This window comes from Triturus cristatus, chromosome 7, assembly GCF_964204655.1.
Source record: "Triturus cristatus chromosome 7, aTriCri1.1, whole genome shotgun sequence".
Classification (NCBI taxonomy): Eukaryota; Metazoa; Chordata; class Amphibia; order Caudata; family Salamandridae; genus Triturus; species Triturus cristatus.
Genome location: NC_140590.1, coordinates 1,156,694,476 through 1,156,710,043, shown reverse-complemented (window position 1 = coordinate 1,156,710,043; position 15,568 = coordinate 1,156,694,476).

Here is a 15,568-nt window from a genome sequence, read left to right as displayed (position 1 = left end):
CTAGCTTAATTTCCTTCTGTTTGGCTTCCTTTCGCCATAAGCGGAAAGAGTCAAACATCGCCGGCCGGGCTTTCTTTTTGAACAATTTAATTTCTAAATTATCTAAAATATCGGTATCGAAACTACCATTTTGGGGCCATTTTAAAACACCGTCTTTCCTGGTGTAGTGGGTCCATACTTCGTTATATGCAATGGGGCCTACGCCATGCTTTACATAGAGCTCATAAGTTGGAGTTCCAACCGGAGGGACCGGGCATGATTCCTCCAGCTGGAAATCTTTTCCACAACCCAAACAGAATAATCTACCAAATATTCTAGAACCAGGCATCTTTGCTCACTAGTCTAGATCCAAACGTCAAAGGATTATCAATTACGATAGTCTCGTGAATACACGAGTCCTCTGGCTTTGGCGTTTGCAAACTCCAAATTACCAAATCAAACGATCCCGAGGGATACCAAAACAAATGGGAGACGCTCCACTTATACTTAACTGAATATTGCTGATCGATGGCGTCACCAGAAGACTCTCTCGATTGTTTCGCTCTCTCAAAACTCGTCAAGGGTCCAAAACAGGTCGATTAATCAGGGCAGCAGTCCTTCGTAGCCGTCGGGACGCGGAGAACCTCGCAGAAAAGACTTTCGGACCACGTCGACATGCAGGGGTCGATGAAGTGGCGGCCTTCCTCCGGAATTTACACACGAAGCTCCTCACGAACCTCTGGCTTGGACTGGTACCGCTGAAATCGTCCCGAGTTGGGCGTCAAACTGAAGTACTGGGTATTTTAGACCCAGCGGTGCAGGGGCACACACCCTATGACTTCTGGGTTCTCCCTGTTCCAGACCTACAGAAACACAGAGTCTTCTGGGTGAAGTCAAAGATCGTTTATTGGCTGCAGACCAATTACAGGTATCCTAGAAGTACAACAGCCTGTATGTTCTCAGGAGACTGCTGCAAATCATAGAAACGGACTTCATCTTAAATACGCTTTTCCCTGCCTCAAGCATACATTCCTAGGTTTTATGATACGGTAATAAACAAGTGTACATTACAAAGAAAAGGCAGAGTCATGATGACCATCCCACATTCCAGTTCGGCCAGCCCACAATGATTTACACAGTAAGGTTCAGATCCCACATTTGATATCAATAGGCCCCAATAAAACACGGGCAGCTCCTGTTTTGGGAAACAAGTCATAAAGCAGGAACAGTCAGGTGTGAAAGAGATTAGCCGGAGGCTCGTGTAGAATGAAAAGGGTTTTATGATGGGTCAAACCCTGATGCTAATCACAGGTGGACGGAGGAAGGGGAGCTCGTGAGACCAGTTTGACCTGGGGCAGCAGAGCCAGCTGCCCAGGTCACAGAGAAGTCACGGGAAAGCACATGTACTGTGAGGCCCGTATTTGCTCCATTATAGCCTATGTGAGGGCAATGACAAGATGGCCACCGCTTCCAAAATGGAACCCGCGTAGTGAAGCAGAATAACGTGTACACAGTGCATTCATAGCTAGAACGATATATAAAGCACTCGTACATGCCGCATTAATCATTTGCGGTTTGCTAATACCAGATAAACAGGGGTAGGTCCCTGTCCCCTACGCGGAAACAGAGATTAAAGTACGACAGTTCTTGTTACAGCATGGGCGGGTGGGATCTAAGGCAGGAGAGAGGCAAGGGAGAGGTTGACTCGGGTGGAAGGAGCAGTGAGAGGCAGAGTGGAGCCTGGCTGCTGCCCACTAGATTAAACTCTGCCCATTCACCTCTCCATCCATTATTCCTCTTAACGTCGTCCCTTCACCTTGCTCAAGCCACAGTGGCCCACAGAAGAATCATTCTCAGACCATAGGTGGGCTCAATTGTGTCTTCTCAAAACAGCCAAGAGAGGCTGGGCATACCCAGTGTGCAAGTTGCAACTCGGACCAAGTGTGCATCAGTAGAACAAAATAACTCAGGCATTGGAGGTCCGCAAACAGGATACCCCCCATTTGTTACTCTATACTGCAGCTGAAGGTAAACCTGTCACAAAAAGGGGGAAGGTGGAACCCTGAACCCACAAGGAAGGTAAAGCACCGCACAAGGGGCGAGAAATCAACAGTTGTGGCCACAAGAGAAAGGCGGAGTAGCCATACTAGGCCACAGCCACAACATGATGCAGTCCGGAAGGCTTACAAAAGAAATAGAGAAAACTCGCAAGAAGTAGAATAAAGAAACCACTAAAGTGCCCATGGATGCAGGGGCAGCACCAGCACCCTAGTTGGTGCAACTCCCCACACACCCGGGGTATTCAGCCTCTCTTCTGCAGCATCCAGAACAGGGTTTTAACTTCCCAGGTCATACCTCTGATGTGGAAATAACAACATTTCACGCTCCTCCAAACAAACAACACAACACGCGAGACGAAACAGTCGCCGACGCAATAAAAGAGGACCCTTAGAGATTATTTTAAGAAATGCGGAACCACACCATTTCTAGTTTAAGGTTAGCCATTCAGACAGGAGACACATTTTATCACCTGCTACCAGTTCTTCAATCCAATAAGGAACAAAGCTTCTCGCCAATCACCATCTCAAGCGATGATTCTCCCATAGACCTTACGTCACCTCTGCAACAGGAAATCAATCCTCACACTAATAATATAGGAACTCCTGGAAACAAGAACATTTCCATCCCCCAAGCTGCACAATGGACCAGGAATTCACCAGGCAACATTAAACTACTTGCTCCAATGACTCCTCCAGCCTTGGTCCACCATGAGCACACTAAAATAAAGCTAGGAGAGTCCAACAATCGCTCCCTCTTGGACCTATCCTTCTTCAAGACAGATTTCAATAGGACAGCAGATGCGCATGAAGGTCATGACCCAGCTGCGACTGAGCCCATAGCTCAATGGCCCCAACTTCTGCAAACCCTACAATCCACAGTGACCGCATTAAACTATCACTCTGATAAACTTGATCTACAAGTCGACCATTTAAATACATTAGCATTACACACTGCAGGGATAGATAATGAACTGGAAGGTCTACATAATTAAATTATAAAAGCACAATCTATAGCTAATATGGCACAAGCAATATGTTGCTGCTCTCAAATTATTGACAGTCTGTCCTCCCTCCCTCAATTTCTCTGGTCCTGACAGAAATCAGGAAATTACCAACAGGTCTGCAAGACCAACCTCACCCTCTGTACCCACATTCAACCGATCTAATCATTCAGACAGCTAACAAAGAGCACAGCATAAAGCCAAAACAAAACACAATAAAGGAAACCAGAATCTAGCAGTAGATGCTGACACCTTACTGACTGACGCTCCAGCAGCAGTCCTGCCTTTTCACAATCAAGCACCAAACCCAGTTGAAAATAGAACCACAGACTGTGTCAAAGACAACGTCAACTTCGGATATCGAGATGCCGGCTTAGGGACGGGAATAACAATCAAATCTTCTCAAAAACAACATCTGAGCAAAAGGGGGAAAAAAAGACTGCGAAAAAAATTTAATAAGCGCACTACAGTGATCCAAAATATAATCAGTGATACCCCCCACCGCCAATTCACAAAAGCTACACATGATCTGGCTCAAATAGTACTGCAAACATCGACAGCATCTCTTTTCTGTCACAACAATCATCTCCAAAAACATTAGCTGGGCTGACATGTAACACGACACCGGTATTCTGCCATCATAAAGAGTATAGGCATTTACCTGGACATAGGAGGGAGGTTCCAGTGAAGAAATCACAACCTTCAATTTTAGTCGAGCCAGAAAAGGTTTCCGAGCCAAAACCATCATTGTACTCATTAGTTACTGGATTAGAAGCCCTAACAAGCTTCATAAACTTGTTAAAAAGTCAAGTGGTAAGGAGAATCTCCAGATAACACTCGTAAAAAATTAATCGGTAAATACATTTTTAACAAAGTTTCTTCAACTCCAAGGCGAAAAAGCGGAATACATGCAACGATTAGCCTTCAACCAAAGGAGATTTTATCTATACCAGATAAAGGACATGCGCAACCACATAGCCCCTGGCCAGGATTTGAGGACAACAAATTTAAAAGCCAAACTGTCATTCATCCTGGAATATTTCATTCAAGGACCACACAACATCTTTGATAGAGGAAACATCCTCAAACTGTTCAAATCCATTCCTGAACTGTGTTATATTGAATCCAGTGATATAACATATATTGAATTCAAACCCATCAAAGGTAAACAATATCGAACCAACGTTAATCACTTTTGTATTAGTAGCAACGAAAAAGCAGGTAATATCAATGTCCGACCAATTTAACAAAAGAGGCATCAAAATAATTTCTCAAACAGAACCACAGTACCCATCGGTACTTGCGGAATCTCTGGCCCCTTCTGATAACATTGTAAGCCCACTATTTTCAATACTAAAATCTGCTCAAAGTCGAGCCCCTGCAAGAATTACTCAACTGGAAATAGAGGAGCCTAAAACCATGAAGGCTGATTGGGCTTGGCTGCCAGTGGCCCTGGCCGGGGAAAACCATGACTGTATTACCGTTTAACCTCGTCTCTCAGTGTGTTCGTGGAATATCAATGGTTGTACCACAAAATTCCACTCACCAGATGTGATAACGTTTTAAAAATACCATGAGGTCATACTATTGCAGGAAACATGGTCCGAGGTAAGCCTACCAATAGAAGGATATTTGGAATACAGGTCTCCTGCCCGGAGGTTGCACAAGTTTGGTATATTTAGCGTGGTCTTTCAATCTATGTAGCTGGTAAGCTCAATGCTAACATTGACCAACTAACATTCAAGGAAGATTGCATTTCCAAAATAAGGATCAGAAATCCCAAATCGATTGAACAACTGCTCCTGATTAACCTATATATTTCACCAAGTGCCAGGGAGAAAAAATCCAAGTTTCATCACTTGATCCGGATCTCGTCTAACTTACTTTGTGACTCTGGAAGAACAGCCTGTTTAATATCTGGCGGAGAAAACAGAAACCTCTTCCAAGAACTCCCTGAAGAGCACGATGTAATATGGCCACACATCATGAAACACACTGGTAACAAATACAGCAACCTCTGCGAATATATGGTGCCACTCCTTTCTAGATTATACCATTTGTAATAAGGAAATGCTTCCCTTGATCGAAAATTGTACCATTGCTGCACAAGGAGACAGCGATCACCGACCCCTTGTGATTACCATGACATTCTACATAGCACGGAACGTCATGACAAGCGGGAAAACAACAGGAATCCATACAGAGAACCTCAAAAGGCTAAAATGGTCAGACCCTGTGATACCGATTATAAACACAAAATGTAGAGTGCTGCAAGGTATAAGGAGTGTTGCTGATACATCGCTCACTACCTCATGGGAGTTTTTTTCCAGTCAACTGCTTAATATTTTTTCATATATTCCTCAAAAAACAAAAAAGGTAATCTAAAAGTAACAACTGTTGAAATTAAGAAATTAAAATCACTACGTTATCCCACACTAAGACAAGAATGGAGGCATCCAGGGGATGACCTTCTACTTCACATATACAAGCAAGCCCAAAAGGTATTCTAACAACAATATTTCTAGAGAATAAAAAACACTCTGACCAGTTCTGGATAAAATTGGTCCATGCAAGCAAAAATCATACCTCAAAGTCATTTGGTCCATTGTTAACAGACTAACATATAACCAAGGAGGACTAAGAAATGCAAAAATTGGTGAAGCCGAATGGGCATCTTTTCTAACAGCCCACTTCAAACTACCAGAAAAGGAAGAAGTTCCATCGGCCACATTTTCAACATCGGCCTCTCAAACTAATTTAAGTTAATCGAGGATCCTCCTAGGTACAATCAAGCTGGGACATCTGAGCAACTTGTAGAACTGACCACCAGGACGCCATCAGTAACATACATCAAATCACCGTCCTAGCAAGAAGTGTTTCCTCAACAGGCAGCTAAAACACTAGAAGCCCTAACTACCCAAAAAGCAGGAATCGTAACCAAACGCCATTCAGATGGAGCTCCTGGGCTAAATTGTCTACCCCAGGCCCTGCATAAACAAGATACTGATTTCTGGGCCAAGCATCTGGCACCCCTATTCAGCTTCTGCTGGACCAACCAGTTCATACCAGAATCCTGGCGCGGAGCTATCATAAATCCAATCTATAAAGGAGGCACGAGATCAGACCCCTAAAATTACAGGATGATTACCCTAGATGTCGAATCTAAATACTACGCTAGTTTGCTTCTTCAAGATCAGTTGTCTTGGGCCACAAAAAATCATCTTATCCCCTTCAATCAGACAAGATTCGTGGCAAAATCAGAAATTATAACAAATTGCTTGCAATATCGGACCTGTTGGGCAAAGCGATGGCCTCAGGAATGCTAATTCACTGCCGTTTTGTCAACTTCAAGGCTGCTTTCGATCATGTGCCTCGGGGACAACTATGGTCCAAACTGCAGAAATGGGTGATTCTACCTGCGCTCCTACAAGCTATAATTCAGCTACACACAAACACATGGATCCGTATAAAACTCCAAGACGGATCCCACATCTCCAGAAAAATACAAACATCACGTGGAGTAAACAAGGTTGAGTGCTGGCACCCCTCCTTTTCAATCCTTTCATCTCACATCTATTGCAGTTACTTGAAGATGTCAACTCTCATCCTCCAAAACTTGCCGGGACCAGAGTCACCAACCTACTATATGCAGATGACCTTGTCCTGCTTAGCCACCCCAAGGTTGGCTTGCAGAGACTACTTGATCGGTTGTCTTCCTACACCACCCAAAATGAGCTGGAATTAAACTTATTAAAAAAAAGGGCAATCACCTATGGGTCAAGGAAATATCAAGGAGGCAGATGGTAGTACAATAGTAAAAGTATCGACAGGTCCACCTCATACAAATATTTAGGGACATGTGGACAGAAGGGGCACGTTTTTAAAACACAGAGACAAGGTTGATGCCAAAGCTCTGACAATTCAGGTAGCACTCAGGAATCTTGCAAGGCAGCTATCCGGTCCAAGCTTGACCCCTTTAATAACTGTCGTGAAGGCTAAAATCCTTAATTATCTCTCCTACGGTCAGGAGATTATGCAGGGGAAAGATAACAGCCTTGTGAACAAAATAACAACAAGAATTTTTACGCAAGTGTTTAGCCTACAGAACCCCATCCCCTGCTGAAAGACCATTGAGTGGTTGGGGCTCGAGCCTTCTTCAAGTTGTGTAATAAGCTACGTACCTCCAGAGAAGGAAGCTCGGAGGCTATATTGTGGCAGGAAATATCAACTAGTCAGCTGGGACGATCATACCAACGCTACCTACAAGATTCTCTAGAACTCCTGGAAGCAGAAGAAATTTGGAGTTCCAAACCATTTCAGCAGACCCTCAAAATTTACATCAAAAGGAATGCCCATTGATGGTCCTTCCACTCGGATAGAGCAAAACTGGCACAACGTAAACACGCCTGCACAGTCATATCAGGGTTTAAGCCAGGGGTTGTGGCGCCGCACTTGTCGTGCACCTACGCAGAGTTGGGAAAAAAATATTTTTGGCCCTCAGAATGGGAGAATGTCCCTTCCTGTAGCATTTACTAGGCTGGCGCTGCACAAACAACATAATGTGCCAGGGGGGTGCAGGAGTAGTAAGGAAACAATTGAGCATGTGGTATGTCTTCGCTCTGCACTCCTCAACAATCGAAAGATTCTGCTACAGGGGGAATGGAACAAATTTGGTGTCTGCTCTTGTCGACAAGACATCTTTACATCTATGAACCCAGATAATCAAATGCACAATATCCGGTTCACCAAGTTTGTTACAAGAGCTGTAAACAGGCTTACTACCTGTGAGAGCCAGTGAGTCAACGATTGTTAATTTGCACCGGGCTGCTCTAACCCCGTTGTGACCTTAATTTGCTTATTTTATTATATCTCCTGATAGCGTCCGAATCTGGTATTTTGCACATTGCTCCTTTTTAATCACTCCCTGTCCATAGCGATTTTATAATTCTTCTACAATCCTTTGCAATTTTTACTTATGTACAAATAGAATTGCACCATCAGTGGAACTGTTAGCAGGTTTTTAGTAATGACTAGTGCTTTTCCCCTTCTCTTTAGCATGATGCAAAAATCAAATGAATTATTATTGTTTTAACTGTGACTTAACCAAAGGACACTTCGTTCAAAAGCAGTCCATATTTAAGAAGAATAAACTTAGAGAGATTATGAAATTCTTAACGGGCGCTGATTAGGTCTATTTAGGTCTATTTATCGTTATATATCATAATTCTCTATTATAAGCTATTTTAAGTGATGCTATTAACGGATTAAGGGCTGTACTTAGGTTTGTTTTTAAAAGGACGTGAGGAAATGTAAGCAAGGATGTTCCCTCACTATGTGTAAATATCTTAGTTACAGATTGACGAACAAGTTACTTACCTTCGGTAACGCTTTCTCTGGTGGATACAGTATCTGCCTGTGGATTCCTCACCATATGAATATCCCCTGCGCCAGCATTCCACATCATTGTTTTTCCCCAGCTCTCCACGCTGACGAGGACGTCACAATGCTACGGCTCCGCTCGCGACTCCGCATGACGTCACCGGAGCCATAAGAGAGCCTCGTTTGCGTGATGACGGCAGTTCCACCCATTTTTTACATGCCTCCGAGGCGAACAGGTGGACCGACAACAGATTCAAAGTATACACAGTACACAATATTCAAACAAATACACATAGAGCATAATCAAAAGGAAAGCTAAAGAACATAATCATTTCCTATAAAAGTACCAGATAGAAAGAAGATACAATGTAAAACAACATGTCAAACAAGGCACCCTTTAAGGTATACAAAGGTGGACAACGGGGAGGAGGGTGGGTCAGTGAGGAATCCACAGGCTGATACTGTATCCACCAGAAAAAGCATTACCGAAGGTAAGTAACTTGTTCTTCTGATGGATACATCTGCCTGTGGATTCCTCACCTTATGAATAGATTCCCACAGCAGTCCCGCAGGAGGGTGTCCACTTTTCTTATACCAAAAAGTCCTGCAAGACAAAGCGCGCAAAGTGGCCCTCCCTCCTCACTTCGGAGTCCAATCAATAATGTTTGGCGAATGTGTGGAGGGAGGCCCAAGTCGCTGCCTTACAAATGTCCAGTACAGGAACACCTCTTGCTAAAGCAGAGGTGGAAGACTTAGTTCTAGTAGAATGAGCTCTAATACCATCTGGATAGAGTGCGCTTGTGCACAGCCTTGCCTTTCGTGCATTCAACTGAGCCCACAAAGAGCTGATCGTCCATACGCAAGTCCTTTGTCCTGTCCAAATAAAAGCTCACCGCTCTTTTAGGGTCCAGGCGGTGAAGTCTCTCCTCTTCCTTGGAAGGGTAAGGGGGAGGATAAAACACAGGGAGAGTTTTGGACTGCTCCAGATGAAAGGGAGTAACTACCTTAAGCAGAAAAGCAGCCCTGGTCCTGAGGACCATCCTTTCAGCATGCACAGACAAAAACGGGGGTTTTGAACTGAGAGCTTGAAGCTCACTCACCCTCCTTGCTGAGGTAATAGCCACCAGAAAGACAGTTTTAAAAGACAAACGCCTCAAAGGACAGCTATGTAAGGGTTCAAACGGGGAACCCATCAAGAAAGTTAAAACAAGATTTAGATCCCATTGGGGCATAACAAAGGGAGTAGGCGGAAACCTATTGGCAAGGCCCTTTATAAATCTCAAAACAATAGGAGACTTAAATAAAGACGGCTGATCAGGCAGACATAGATATGCTGATAAGGCTGACAAATAACCCTTAACCGTGGCCACAGCACAACCTTGCTGAGCCAAGGAAAGAGCAAACTGAAGAACATTCGACAAGCGGGCCTTTAAAGGATCAATGGATCTCTCTTCACACCATTTAAGAAACTTAGACCATCTATAGGAATAAACCGACTTAGTGGAGTGTCGCCTGGATGATAAGATAACATCCAGAACGTCCGGCGGGAGAGAGACGGAACTCAGGTTGCCCTGTTCAATCTCCAGGCATGAAGGTGCAGGCTCTGGAGGTGGGGGTGTAGAACCTGCCCCTGCGACTGCGAGAGGAGGTCTGCCCTGAGAGTGAGACGGAGCGGAGGGTGCGATGAGAGGTGAAGTAGATCTGTGTACCACACCCTTCTTAGCCAATCCGGGCGATCAATCTGACTTGGGCCCGGTCTTGGCGAATCTTCCTCAGAACCCGAGGAATCAAGGGTATGGGAGGAAACGCGTAAAGGAGTTGTGAGCTCCAATCCAATTGAAACGCGCCCCCCAGGGCTCCCTGCATCGGATACTGGTGACTGCAGAAAAACGGGCAGTGTGCTTTCTCTTGGGTGGCAAACAGGTCCAACCGAGGAGACCCCCACATCTGGAAGATATGATGGACCAACTCCGGATGAAGCCGCCACTCGTGATCGGCCGAGTAACGCCGACATAGACTGTCCGCACAAACATTCAGCACACCGGCTAGATCATTTGCAAACACACAAATCTGATGGTTTTGAGCCCAGGACCAGAATCGCAGAGCCTCTCGACAGAGACGATATGACCCTACACCTCCCTGTTTGTTGATATACCACATCGCGGTAGTGTTGTCCGTCAGGACTAGAACAGACTGACCGCAAAGGGAAGGAAGGAAAGCCTTTAGTGCCAAACGTATCGCCCGCAATTCCAAAAGGTTGATGTGAAGCAACCTTTCCTCTGGAGACCAAAGACCTTTGACCTCCAGATCCCCCAGATGAGCCCCCCACCCTAGAGTGGAGGCATCGTCTCTGGAGATTCTGACAGACTCCCTGAGATCCCCGTTGTGTTGAAACCACTGTCTGCGGAGGCACCACTGGAGCGCCCTCATGTACCAGCGCACATGACTGACCAACAGAATGCAGGAAGCGAACAGACCGAGCATCCTTTGTGGAGGAGGAAAGGCTCGACACACAGTAGTGTCCAGTACCGCCCCTATGAACAGGTTGCGCTGAGAGAGCACCAGGTGAGATTTGGGCACATTGATTGAAAAACCCAAGTTGAACAACAGTTGAGATGTTACTCACAGATGTTGAAGCACCATCTCTGGAGACTCCGCTTTGAGCAGCCAGTCGTCCAGATAGGGGACAACAGGAATCCCCGACCTTCTGAGATGAGCTGCCACCACTGCCATCACCTTTGAAAAGACTCAAGGTGCAGTAGTAAGACCAAACGGGAGGACTGCAAACTGGTAGTGCTGCGACCCTACAGTAAAACGGAGATACTTCCCGTGCGACTTCAGAATGCAGATGTGAAAATACGCATCCTGCAAGTCGATCAACACAATCCAGTCCTCCTGCTGCAGCGCCAGAAGAACCTGAGCAAGGGTCGGCATCTTGAATTTCTCCTGCTTTAGATAAAAATTCAAGACCCTGAAGTCCAGAATCGGACGTAACCTGCCGTCCTTTTTTGGGATGAGGAAATACCGGGAGTAGCATCCCTGACCCCTTTCCTGCTTCCGAACCACCTATATCGCACCTTTTTGTAGTAATGCAAGGACCTCCTTCTGTAGAAGAAGCAAATGGTCTTCTGAACAAAAACCTTGGCATGGAGGGTAAGGAGGAGGAAATTCCCAAAAGGGAAGGGCGTACTCATTCTCTACAAAGTTTAAAACCCAAAGGTCTGACGAGACCGATTTCCAACCCTGTAGAAAGTGAGACAGCCAACCCCCTACAGGACACCCATGATCCAGGATGGGGGATCTAGGGCTGCTTTCCGGTGGTATCAGAGGGAGCAGGGGAGGTAAAGAACAAGTTACTTACCTTCGGTAACGATGTATCTGTAAGAAACATTAGTTAGTTAGATTCCTCACCTTAGAATATCCCCAGGCGTCAGACTGGATCCGGAAGATTTTTCGTCAGCAATACCCCTTGCGCGTCGCTAGGCGTCGTCTGCGGCTCCGCGTCCGTCGTCGGCGTCGTGCACCGGAATGACGTCGTCGGAGTACTTAGACGCCGCACTCGCGCGCTGACGTCAGTTCTTGTACATAGCTTTCCGCGCCAGGAACGCAGAGCCATGCAAAGACCGACACTGGTGCCAAAAATAAAATCTAGGGGCCTGAAAAGGATAACCTTAACCCTAGATGTCAGTTCGCAGAACGGGGAGGATGGGTGGGTCGGTGAGGAATCTAACTAACTAATGTTTCTTACAGATACATCGTTACCGAAGGTAAGTAACTTGTTCATCTGAAAGAAACACGTTAGTTAGATTCCTCACCTTAGAAAATATACCCAAGCAATACCATCCCCGGTGGTGGGTCTGCGAACCAAGATCACACCAGAAAGTCCTGGAGGACAGAACGGCCAAAGAAGCCATCCCTCCGGACTTGGCTGTCAAGGCAATAATGTCTGGCAAACGTGTGTAGCGAAGCCCACGTCGCCGCCTGACAGATGTCCTGCAAAGGGACACCCCGTCCCAAAGCAGTAGTAGCCGCTGTGGCCCGAGTAGAATGGGCGCGCAGCCCAACAGGAGGGTCCTTTTTTGCCAAGGAGTAACAAATTTTGATGCACAAAACGACCCACCGAGAGATGGTCCGTTTGTGCACAGCTTTCCCCTTCTTAGCACCCACGTATCCAACGAAAAGTTGGTCGTCCACCCGGAACTGCTTTGTGCGGTCCAAATAAAAGGAGAGCGCACGTTTTGGGTCCAGACGGTGGAGCCTCTCTTCCTCTTTGGAAGGATGCGGAGGCGGAAAGAAGGTGGGCAAGGTGACAGACTGCCCAAGATGAAATGGAGTCACCACTTTCGGAAGAAAGGAGGGACGAGGCCGAAGGACAACCTTGTCCGGATGATCAGAGAGAAAAGGAGGCTTTGAAGATAAAGCCTGGAGCTCACTCACCCGTCTAGCCGAGGTGATGGCTACCAGAAAAGCAGTCTTAAGCGTCAGCAGACGAAGAGGACAATTATGAAGAGGCTCAAAGGGAGCACACATGAGAAATGTGAGAACAAGATTCAAGTCCCACTGAGGCATTACAAAAGGGACAGGAGGGAACGTGTGAGTAATGCCTTTTAGAAAGCGTGTAACTACAGGGGACTTGAAAAGAGAAGGCTGATCAGGAAGCCGCAAGAAGGCAGAGATGGCAGCAAGATAACCTTTCAGGGTGCCCAGGGCAAAGCCCTGCCGGGCCAAAGAAAGAAGAAATAGTAGAACCTCAGAAAGAGGGGCGGAAAGGGGATCCACAGCCTTTGCTGTGCACCATGCCACAAATTTGTTCCACCGGCAGGCGTATACCGTCTTTGTGGAGGGACGCCTGGCTGCCAGAATGATATCACAGACTTCAGGAGGCAAGTCAAATGGCATCAACTGCCGCCGCTCAATCTCCACGCATGGAGGTGGAGGCTGGACAGGTTCGGGTGGAGGACCGTCCCCTGCTGCTGCGACAGAAGATCCTCCCGAAGGGGCAGACGCATCGGAGGATCGGTCAACATACTGAGTAGCTCGGGATACCAGTACCTTCGTGCCCAATCCGGAGCCACCAAGATGACTTGGGCCCGGTCGTGCCTGATCTTCTTCAGCACTCTGGGCAGAAGTGGTATAGGCGGAAAGGCGTACAACAGACCGCAACTCCACTCGTGACGAAAAGCGTCGCCGAGCGAGTGCCGCCTTGGAAATTCCGACGCGCAGAACTGCTGACATTGCGCGTTCTCTTCGGTGGCGAATAGATCTAACCAAGGCTCTCCCCACTGCTGAAAGAGACCTTGCGCCACTTCGGAGTTCAGACGCCATTCGTGATCCATCATGCACCGGCGGCTGAGTTTGTCTGCTCTGGCGTTCAGAGAGCCCGCCAGATGTTGAACCACTAGGGTGATGCCCTGGTGTTCCAGCCACGTCCAGAGGCGCAGAGCCTCCTGACAAAGGGTCCACGACCCCACCCCGCCCTGTTTGTTGCAATACCACATGGCGGTGGTGTTGTCTGTGAACACCTGCACGACACTTCCCCTGACAGAGGGAAGGAAGGCTTTCAGTGCAAGTCGGATCGCTCTCAACTCCAACAGGTTGATGTGGAGACGAGACTCCGCCGGAGACCAGAGGCCTCTGATCTCCACCTCTCCCATATGGCCACCCCATCCCAGGAGGGACGCATCCGTCACTACGACATGCTCCGGTTGGGGAAGGGAGAGGCTCTTGCCCTTGACCCAATCGCGGTCCGTGAGCCACCACTGCAACTGCTGTGCAGTGCCCTCCGAGATCAAGACATGGTCGGACAGGTTGCCGTGATGCTGGGCCCACTGAAACTTCAGGTCCCACTGCAGAGCCCGCATGCGCCGCCTGGCGTGATGCACTAGTAGGATGCAGGAGGCCATCAGCCCCAGAAGCCGCAACACTAGCCTGACCGAAACCCAGGATAGAGGCCGAAAGATGGGAATCAGGGCCTGTATATCCCGGACCCGCTGTTCCGGCGGATTGACCCGGAACTGCGCCGAATCGAGAACCGCTCCGATGAAGAGGAGCTTCTGAGAGGGACTCAAGTGTGACTTCGGCACGTTGATGGAAAATCCCAGCAAATGCAGGAGATCCGCCGTAGTCTGGAGGTGGGAGACGACTGTCTGGGGCGAGCCCGCCTTCAACAACCAGTCGTCGAGATAGGGGAAGACTGGAACCCCTGATCTGCGCAGATGAGCTGCGACCACCGCCATCACTTTCGTGAACACCCGAGGGGCACTGGTGAGGCCGAAGGGGAGCACGGTAAACTGAAAGTGCTCTTGGCCCACCGTGAACCGCAGGTAACGCCGGTGGGCCGGCAGGACGGGGATGTGGAAATATGCGTCCTGCAAGTCCAACGCTACCATCCAGTCTCCAGTGTCTAGGGCAGCTAGAACCTGAGCCAAAGTTAACATCTTGAACCTTTCCTTCCGGAGGAAAGCATTGACGTTCCGGAGGTCCAAGATAGGGCGTAGGCCCCCTTTGCCCTTCTTGGGAACCAGAAAGTAGTGGGAATAACAACAACGACCTACTTCTGGGCTCGGAACGCGCTCGACGGCCCCCTTGGCCAAGAGGACCGAAACTTCCTCGTGGAGAAGATTCAAATGATCCCCCGAGATACGGTGGTGCTGCGGTGGCATGGCTGGAGGGGTCGTCTCGAAGGGGAGGGAGTAGCCCCTTCGGACGATTTGCAGCACCCACCTGTCCGATGTGATGGACCGCCAGTGGAGCAGGTGATGGCGAACTCTGCCGCCCACTGGCGTGGAATGGGCCTGAAAGCTCGGAATAGGAAGGCTTTGAGGCGGATGCTGCCGGGGTGGATGTGGGCTGACCTCGTCGTCCTCCAGAACCGCCTCGGCGGAAACCACGTCCGCGACCGCGCGCAGGTTGGTTCTGTGGCTGGTGGCTAGGCGTACGTGAGGAGGCACCCCTTCCTTGGCCACGAAAGGGGCGAAAAGCGGAAGTTTGCGACCGCGGGGCCGAGAGGCCCAAGGACTTGGCCGTAGCCCGGGAGTCCTTAAAGCGGTTCAGCGCACTGTCCGCTTTCTCGTCGAAAAGGCGAGTGCCATCAAAGGGCATGTCCATGAGGGTGCTCTGGACATCGCTCGAAAAGGACGTGGACCGCAG